General features: G+C 42.3%; 1 long non-coding RNA gene across 1 annotated transcript in view; it reads left to right on the top strand.

Annotated features, from left to right (window-relative positions):
- Nucleotides 1–4,236: 4,236 nt before the first annotated feature.
- Nucleotides 4,237–10,624, top strand: part of LOC130267443 (uncharacterized) — a 116,784-nt gene continuing 110,396 nt past the window's right edge. The window contains exon 1 of the long non-coding RNA XR_008843193.1: nucleotides 4,237–4,506. This is a non-coding gene — a long non-coding RNA (uncharacterized LOC130267443). The remainder of the gene's footprint in view (nucleotides 4,507–10,624) is intronic.

Raw genomic sequence — 10,624 nt, 5'->3', positions numbered from 1 at the left:
GAGAAGCGGGTGGCGGCGGCAGCCTATGGCACCGCAAAAGCCACTGCAGTGCATTGATTTAAAGCGCACGCTTTAAATCAATGATCTGCAGCAGTGTCGCAGGGGGATAAATAGCCGATAACTTATACCGGAATATCGGTATAAGTTATCGGCTATCGGCCCTAACCTCCACCGATTATCGGTATTGGCCCTAAAAAAACGATATCGGTCAATCCCTAGTTTTAACCCCCATGAATTGAAAAATATTGCCACCCGGCCATCTCCATGGTCAGGTGCCAAAAACAGTTGAGTTGCCCGTGTTATGCAAGTTACTTCCATTGACATCAATGGGAGGTGTGCTTATGGTGCAGCACCTGGAGCTACGCTAGGTACACAACTCCCATTTATGTCAGAGTGTTACGCAATTTTTGTATCTCTACTGGCCGCAAAACAAGCTGGAGAGAGCTGGGGTGGCCACATTTTTGATTCATTTTAAGGAGAAAGCTATGATGGAAGGCAGAGCCATAGATAAAGGGGTTGTCCAATATCTTTTTGTAAGCAGATACCCCTGGCTTGAAAAAGGCTACATGCTTGCAGCTGCAACGTTGCCTTTGCACCAATGATGGAATAAATATTTTCACAAGATTTTTCTACATCTCGGAGTGCTGCAGTGTTCTTGCTTTTATTATCTATCTATACAATGCAAATAGAGGTAGCAGAACACCCAGGCAGTATTCAGTGATAATCTCAGAGCTTTATTTGCCCATGTTCAGTGCAACGTTTCAACGGTATCACACCATCTTTATAAAGCATTCTTGATAAAGACTGTGTGATACCATTGAAATGTTGCACTGAATATGGGCAAATAAAGCTCTGAGATTTTCTCAGAATACTGCCTGGGTGTTCTGCTACCTCTATTTGCATTGTATCTATGGATGTGTTCTGCGACTGAGACCCCGCATTCTTCTGCTGGCACCCCTAATCTTAATGCATCATCTGGAGGTTGTGCTGCCTACCCTATGTTTTGGTTTGTATCTATCTATCTACTTCCAGACGCAGGGCAGCACTTGGAATAGTTGCTGAGTGGTGCCGTCTATAGCTAGATTTGGTCACAGTCCCAAAGATATCCACATAGCAGCACTCCAGTTTCACGTGGGAAAAAGTGTATGGCTTTATCCACCAAACATCAGAGCGACATTTCGGCCATCTCACACGGCCATTGTCAAGCAGCAAGTGATATTCTGATTCTGAACTTGTACATCCAAACCTTACCCAAGAAGAGGCCCTTGCGATTGATGGACTTGTCCGTGACCTCTGGTTATCAAACCTGCCGATAAAGGGGGGGCAATTGTGGTCATGGACAGATCCAAATATATCGCTGAGGCCACAAGACAGTTGGGCGATTCTATCACCTATCAGATGGTCTCCACGGACCCAAGATGGAAGGTGGAGCGTACTATGAAATCTGTCGTCACTTCTGCATTAGAGAATGACTTTGTTGACCAGTCACACTATTTAGTAGTCAACATCCGAAACCAATGTTACGGTCATTACCTATTGGTCAAATGCTACGTGCAAAATGGATAATCAGTTTGGATGTTAAGCTGGAGACGGCACTGGACAAAATGGCATCCAACGTAAGCTAGAAGTACTAAAAAGGAATAAACAGGAACTTTTATGTAACAAGAAAAAGAGTGACACCAAGGTTAACATTAAAGGAGTAGTCCAGTGGTGACTCAGTGGTTTACAACTTATCCCCTATCTTAAGGATAGGGGATAAGTTGCAGATCGCGGGGGGTCCGACCCCTGGGGCCCCCCGCGATCTCCTGTACGGAGCCCCGACAGCCCGCGGGAAGGGGGCGTGTCGACCTCTGCACGAAGCGGTGGCCGACACGCCCCCTCCATACAACTCTATGGCAGAGCCGAAGCGCTGCCTTCGGCAATCTCCGGCTCTGCCATGGAGATGTATTGAGGGGGCGTGTCGGCCACCGCCTCGTGCGGGGGTCGACACCCGCTATCTCGGCGGAGAGCCGGGGCCCGGTACAGAGAGATCACGGGGGGCCCCAGCGGTCGGACCCCCCGCGATCTCAAACTTATCCCCTATCCTTAGGATAGGGGATACATTTTTCACCACTGGACTACCCCTTTAATATCCATGTTCTCTGAGTTTTCGGGAAGGCTATCCAGTGTACTGAGAAGGCACAGGCATATCCTGATGATGGCTTCGAGAAGGTGGAATTTAAAACTATACCAATCATGGCATACCACAGAACAGGTAATCTTAGAGACTGTCTGGTGAGAGCAGACGTGTCCATCCCAGGGCCCAGACAGAGTTACCACTGATGCAAAAGGGGAACGCATTTGTGCATCCAGGGACAGAGGTTGAATATAAAGTTTGACATTATTTAACATGTAATTCCTCATTTGTGATCTACATGTTGTTGTGCCCCTGCAAGTTGGTATATGTAGGGGAGACAACATGGGATTTCAAGACCTGTATAAATCACCGTCAATACACCATAAGTGAGAAAAAACAAGACCTCCCTGTTGCAAAACATTTCAGCGAACATGGTCACACGGAAAAGGACCTTCGGTTCATGCTGATTGACCATGATCACCTGAAGAGAAGAGAGATAAAATGGATATATACACTCCGGTCATTAAGACTGATGAGCTTATATGTTGAATTTAAAGTAAACCATAGGATATGTAATCTGTAATATATCCTGTATGAGCTCGCCAGTGTACGATAATGTTGTCATAAACTGGTGTGTGAGTTGGAATTTATTTAACAAATTTTTTTTTGTGTGCAACTGGTATCATTTTATAAATTTTTTTGGGTTTCAGGATGGAGGAGGACCGTGACGTGCATGGAGAATGACACAGAACCACAGAAAACGCCACCTACACATTTATTGTTCTATGGTGATCTTACAGAGAAATTGATGTCTTAAGATTACCCCGTATTACATGCGCATTCCCATGGACTAGTGTCACTGCAGCAGATGTATGTAAAGATGAGCGTGTGGATGCCAGGACATTGCGTCAGGTGAGAGCGCACTGGAGTGGAAGCCTCCACTGGGTTTAACCAATTAGAGGATGGACACACCAGGTACTCTGCAATAGTGGGATGCTAATGCACTCCACAGCCGGCAGAGATGTCTGCTCCCAAGAGGACATGTCCTTCCTGCCGAGTGCCGGTAGTGGAGTACACGCTATGGATCCTGTAACACTGTTTGGCGTCCCACGTGGTGAAAACATGCACGGCCATACCCCTCTACCTGGTCTCATTAAGGTATCACTTATTCAGCACATACACCTGGTCACTTCATAATCTGATATTTATACAGTTGGATTTTATGATGTTTTGCACAATTAATTAAAATTTACATTATGCAGGTTCCTTAAGAATATGTATATGAATAGTGTATATGAACCTTGGGAATGTGATCTTAATCACACATATTTTGTACAACTATGTAATTAATGCTAATGAATTGTATACATTATTTATTCCTGGCACTGTGTATCACTTGCTGCTTGACAATGGCCGTGTGAGACGGCCGAAACGTCGCTCTGATTTTTGGTGAATAAATCCTTACACTTTTTCCCACATGAAACTCGAGTGCTGCTATTTTTCTCTATTTGGATATCTATCTATCTATCTATCTATCTATCTATCTATCTATCTATCTATCTATTTATCTATGGGCTTAGACTGGCTTAAAAATAATAAGGGATACTCACCTCATCCCCCACCACTACAGTTCCAATGATCCCCGGTCCCCACTGATCAGTTCTGCCTGGTCCCCCATGTAGATACAAGGAAATGCCTGCTAAGTTGGGGTCAGTCATGGCTATGGGCAGTCATTGCTGGAGAAGGCATTTTCTTAAAGGGGCTATCCAGTAAAAGAGAAACCAAGCTAATTCCTTCCAAAAACAGTAACACAACTGTCCTCAGGTTGTCTGTGGTATTACAACTTCTCTCCATTTACTTGAATGGAACTGAGCTGCAAAACAACATCCAACCTGCAGGCAAATGTGACACAGTCCTTTGTGGAAATCAGCCCTGTTTTTCTAATGTTGGATAACCCCTTTAAACCTTTGTGAACGTTGTCGCCCCCTGCTGGTGGATTTCACAATCCTTCAGCCTTGCTGTTCCTCACATAAACTGTTGATATACTGAGCTGTCACTGCTCATGTAGAACATTTACAGACAGTAAATTATTAAATCTCCCTTGCAGGATAGCAGGTTTGTTTACTCTGTCGTGTTACGGAGCTCTGTGCCTTCCGCGCTGGATTTTAGAAGTGAAGATAAATAAAATATGATTCTTGGTTATAACCAAGCATCTGCTGAATTGTCGACTTCAAACATGTGTGATATTTACACTCTACGTGAACGGATCCGACATGGCGCCGCAGTATAGACAATTTCTGCTTCTGCTGGTGCAGTCATATCTTGTTGTTTACCATCTTGATCAACATTTTACCACCAACTTTTCTTCTTCTATCAGAGAAACTCAGAAGGTAAGAGACTCTTGGAATAGGATGGGAATACCACTGAAATTGGACTAGTGACACTTAGGCTTAGTTTCTACTTGGTTTTTATTTGTGCGTTTTTCCCCCAAAAACGCCAAAACGGCCCCATGGCGGCCATATGTTAGCCGTAAATCAATGAGAAATTGCTAAATGATTTTTCCACTTTCCACGTTTTTTTTTAGTTTTGCAGGTTTTTTTTTTTATCCTTTTTGAGTTTTTTCACTCTTTTTTTGGTGTTTTTCCAGCTCTTTGGCGGTTTTGCAAAGTCGCAGCATGTTGAGCCTATGGCGTTTTTTCCCCTGAAATCGTGGCGTTTTTCTCCCATAGAAGTCTATGGGAGTAAAAGAATGCCAAGAAAAACGACATGTGGGTTTTAACATAGGCGTTTTTGAAGGCTTTTTTAAAATTCTTTTTTGGACTTTAACGATCTAAAAAAAGTGATGGAGATGCCTTTTTTTAATAAGATTTCATAGGGTACCATTAACAAATAAAAAAAGATACAGTAGTGATGGAAAAAATTGTATCTAATGAAATTTATCTTTTTTATAACTACATTTTAATTAATTTTTAAAACAGGGATCAATTTATGTGCGCGGGCGGGGACCTAAAAATGTAGCCGACAATAATAAAAATGTAGTGTGTGTGTGTGTATTTTTTTTTTTTTAGGAAGTACTACTATTCCCAGCATGGAAAACACTGTTCCATGATGGGAGTAGTACCTGTACTAATTGACAGATCGCCCCAGGTCCATTGCAATCCTTCTGTATAATTTATAGATGCGGCGGCCGCTCTTCTATGGTCCCCTGCACTGCCATATATATACACCTATTCATATTTCCCACAGAGAGCTGTGATTGGCCAGATGCTTCCAGCCAATCACAGCACTCTGCGGGAAATATGAATAGGTGTATATATACATCAGTGCAGGGGACCATAGAAGAGCGGCTGCATCTATACATTATACAGGAGGATCACAGTGGGTGTCAGGAGTGACATCCGCTGTAATCTTTCCTTAAAGGGGTATTCCAGGCCAAAACTTATTTTTATATATCAACTGGCTCCGGAAAGTTAAACAGATTTGTAAATTAATTCTATTAAAAAATCTTAATCCTTCCAATAGTTATTAGCTTCTGAAGTTGAGTTGCAGTTTTCTGTCTAACTGCTTTCTGATGACTCACTTCCCGGGAGCTGTGCAGTTCCTATGGGGATATTCTCCCATCATACACAGCTCCCGGGAAGTGACATCATCATTGAGCAGTTAAACAGAAAACTTCAGAAGCTAATAACTATTGAAAGGATTAAGATTTTTTAATAGAAGTAATTTACAAATCTGTTTAACTTTCCGGAGCCAGTTGATATATATATATATATATATATATATATATATATATATAAAAAAGTTTTTGCCTGGAATACCCACTGCAGGTACTACTTCTCCAAACACGGAGCACACTCTGCTCCATGCTGGGAACTGTAGTACCTGCATTAATAGACAGATCGTAACAGGTGTCAGAAGTTACACTCGCTGCGATCTGTCTATTAATGCAGGTACTACAGCTCCCAGCATGGAGCAGAGTGTGTTCCATGTTGGGAGCAGTAGTACCTGGAGTTAAGGAGATCACAGCGGGTGTCACTCCTGACACCCAATGCGATCGTCCTATCTATTGCAGAGATGCGGAGCGGCTCTCTACAGCGCTCGCATTTCTGCACAATACTCCGGCCAGCCAGTGATATGAATAGAACATCAATCATTCATATTTTCCTCAGAGCTGTGATTGGCTGCCACCATCCGGCCAATCCCCACTCTGGGCGGAAAATATGAATGAGTAATGTGAATTTCTATTCACATCACTTGCCGGAGTACAGAGCTGAGATGCGAGCGCTGTATAGAGCCGCTCCGCATCTCTGCTATATTATAGACGATTGCATCAGGTGTCAGGAGTGACACCCGGGGCGATATGTCTAATAGTACAGGTACTTCTACTCTTATTGTGGAACAGTCTGTTCCATGCTGGGAGTAGTAGTACTACCTAAAAAATGTAAAAAAATAGAGGGAAAAAAGTGAAGCACACACACACACTTTTTTAAAAATTAATTAAAATTTTGTTATAAAAAATAAAATTTTCGTTAAATAAATTTTTTCCATCACTACTGCATCCTTTTTTTTTTTTTTCCACCCAACAAATTTTGAAAAAACCTCAAAGGGGCCAAAAATGCAATTTCCACTCAAAGGCAAAAAAGGCCAGAAAAAAACGCAAGAAAAAATGCCAAACACAGGAAAATACTGTGGCATTTTTTCTGTTTTTTTTTTTCCTGGCGTTTTTTCTGGGCCACAAAAAGAAACAAGTAGAAACTTAGCCTTAATGGGGTACTCCACTGGCCAGAGTTCGGAAGTAAATGTTCGTGACACCAAGACCATGCCCCCTAAAAGCAAGTCTGTGGGAGGAGGCATGAGGTCCGTCACACCCCTTCCCGTAGACTTGCATTGAGGAGGCGTGGTCTTGATGTCACGAGGGGCATGGCCAACCCACACATTTACCCACAACATTTACTTCCGAACGCTGGCCAGTGGAGTACCCCTTTAAGGAGGCTCAAGTTAAAGTTCAACATATCTGTTCCTTCTCTCATAGAACATTATCTGCTGGATACTTTAGATCAGTTGTCCCCATCCCAGTGCTCAAGATCCACCAACATTCCAGTTTTTTTCAGTTACTCCATTGGAATAGGGAAAAATTCAACTCCAGGACTGTTGTTGGGCCTTGAGGACTGAATGGGTGATATCTGCTTTAGATGGTAGGCCAGCCTGATGGGTTGGACCAATATATACAAGGACCTATAGTTATCTTCTGAGTCATAAGGGTCTTGGTGGGAGTCTAGAAGCTGGGCTTCTGCCTATTCCAGAAATGTCTGAACCCATGTAGCAACAGGTGGTGCATAGGTAGCAAAATCTCCTCTAAGAAGAAGACAAGGAATTTTGAATGGAATGTGGAATATGAGGGATCGGTTATATGCACATGTTATAGATATGGTATGTGTTTTTTATGTGTTCTTTGTTTTAATAAGTGGGGTGGCTGATGTGTGGAAGGGAGAAAAAGTGACCTCACAATTACAAACAAGGAATCATGGGACTTGTAGTTGGAGGGAGGCAACTCCAAAAGGAAATACCATGTCACAAAAAGCTAGCCACAGCGTTATGGCTGATTCAGAACACAACCATTTAGCCCCAAGACAAGCGTGGATCTTTCCTAAGCATGTCCATTACTGTCTGGCAGGTACATACTAAAATCATCTTATGAATCCTTAACATGTCAACACCAAATTGTGAATTGGTGCTTTAGAACTTTAAAGGGGTATTCCAGGCAAAACCTTTTTATATATATATCAACTGGCTCCGGAAAGTTAAACAGATTTGTAAATTACTTCTATTAAAAAATCTTAATCCTTCCAATAGTTATTAGCTTCTGAAGTTTTCTGCCTAATTGCTCAATGATGATGTCACGTCCCGGGAGCTGTGCATGATGGGAGAATATCCCCATAGGAACTGAACAGCTCCCGGGACGTGAGTCATCAGAGAGCAGTTAGACAGAAAACAACAACTCAACTTCAGAAGCCAATAACTATTGGAAAGATTAAGATTTTTTAATAGAAGTAATTTACAAATCTGTTTAACTTTCCGGAGCCAGTTGATATATAAAAAAAAGTTTTGGCCTGGAATACCCTTTTAAGTCACATCTCTGTCTGAACCCCTTCAATGGTGGTTTCAACTTTTTATATATCTTTGGATTTCCATTGTTTTAGGAGATCTTGCGTTGGGTTGAAGCTTTCAAAGATCTATGGTGGGAATTATTTGTAAATTTATGAAAAGAGAATTTGCTAAGTACCATGGGGAACTGTAAAGGTTCCTCAACTCCACCAAGGTGTCAAAAATTAAGAACAGAAAAAGTGGCTTGACTTCTTTCTAAAAATGATGCTGAGCTAAAAACATCACCCTCATTGGAGACCCATACTAACAGTGGAGATCATACAATTGCTCTGTAAGGAAGCTTTGATTTGAAAAGTTGGGACAATTTCAAGAGACTGGTTACTAGGGATATTCTGTGTAGCACTACAGTCCTGTGGTTGTCAGACAGGTTCCCCATAGCAAACAGTCTATCTCTAATAGGTCCCCAACTCAAGGTTGCTATAGGAATGTAGTGAAGGCATCCAGCACTGGTTTCTTGTGCCCACCAGAAAAAATTATGCTAGGCGTCCATCGTCCATCTATCCCGACCACGTGCAAGTCTACTTTTATTGCAATGTATACATTTTTGCGATTGTACACACATCATAGATCATCAGTAGGATCTAATGGACTATTTGTGGCCAACCTATAATAAATAAACCATAGTAGCAACTTGATGGCTCTCGAGTCACCTTGAGATGGGGTTGTCTTCTGCTGGAGCTTTGGGGCACTGTTGTTTTAGGAGTCTCTTATGGTATCATTGTCAAGGCCCACTAAAGGATAGTGGCCAAACTGACTGTCCGGAGAAAATATACTGTAAATATCCTGTTCTCTTATCCATTATTGAGTAAAATTAGAGAAGTTTTAATGTCCTTATAAGACCACTCTTGGATTTGGCCTACGTGTGTGGTCATAGGGTCTCCATCACTTTCAAATTGTGATTTATTGCTTTACTTTGTTGCCGTTTTCTTCAAGTTCTGCCACAGAGGGAAGTATTTATTTGCTTTTTATTCCAAAAACCACCGTTCTTTATTTCATGTTGTACATTTCCAATTGACTTTTTATGTTCCCTTAAGTGCGAATGAAGTTTCCTCCAAGGTGTTTACATTGACACCTCCTTATAAAATGTGTTTTGTTCATTATTTAAGTGCTAGCCTGTCACGCTCACTGCAAGTGCGGCCTGATTTAGAAAAAGCCCTAGTTAAATTCTGACTGGTGAGAAGGAACATTTTCACAGCCAGGAATGGCGTAATTTTTGGTGACAACTCGGAGAGCGGTGGGATGCATCGGAGGGTGACAGGAAAATACTTCACAGGGGGAGTAAAATAAAACACGGGTGGCGGGGGAGGGGGGAGCCATTAATTATTGATTAATTCTGGGAAATGGACGCTTAAACACAGCTGTAAACCCGGCGACTAGAGGTTGCAGTTTACACTAGTAACATTGTAATTTACTGCGTCTGAATTATGTCCTAAGGTACATAAGCCCTCATTAAATGTTAGTTCAGGACATTTCTTCCAAGGCTCAGATTTATGCTCACACTATAGTTCTGAAGTTTCCTACTTATTATCAAGCTGATAAGGTCTACAACCAGTTATTATTTTTCTTTTAACTTTCTTTTAGGTGGCCATATTCAAGATACAATTCCTTCCTATAACGTTTGAATTGCCATGTGATTTCTATGTAAGCCTCTACTGGTTTGAAGGATGCATTGTCCGATTGTACCACTCCCAAGGGCTTTAATAAGGCCTGTTGGAAAGGTCTAACCTGAGTCCCATGGGTCCCAGAACAAATTTTGGACCTGAGCCCCCCACTTGAAGAACATTGCTAGGGAACATAGAGATAGTATTAGATATGTGGTAGCCCTTGGGGGGGGGGGGGGGGGTATAGTGTAGTTGGGGTGTTGCTTCAGAATATAAGGGGTTAATTTAACCCCTGTCACTCGTGACGCCAGGGTGAGGGTTAATACACTGAGGTAAATCTCCGGCCTATCGCCACCCTTCCCAGGAACGATAGGTGCGTGCTTAAATGAACGAAGGTCCACAATGGAGATGAACTTGAACTTGCATAAACTTTACTGAAGTACTTGCGGTACATCCAATTAACAGCAACAGTCTAAATAATACAGTCTCTATATAGCACGGCAGTGATTGACAGATGCTGAGGACCATTGACTTTTCCAAAGAGTTATTAGATTTAGTATTTCCAGAGATCCGTCCGGATTTAGGGGAATATTTAGGTTCGGTGATCTTGCTGAGGTGATAGGGATTGAAGTAACTCACAGTTTTTTGAGAGATGACCGTTGCCGCAAGGCTTAGGCCTGGTTATTGCTGAAGACAGCTGCGCAGATCCGTCCTCATCAGCAGCCCACGAGGAAAAGAGATG

The sequence above is a fragment of the Hyla sarda genome, chromosome 4 (genome assembly GCF_029499605.1).
Source record: "Hyla sarda isolate aHylSar1 chromosome 4, aHylSar1.hap1, whole genome shotgun sequence".
NCBI lineage: Eukaryota > Metazoa > Chordata > Amphibia > Anura > Hylidae > Hyla > Hyla sarda.
The sequence above is the reverse complement of the archived record's forward strand: the minus strand, read 5'-3'. Positions and strand labels throughout refer to the sequence as shown.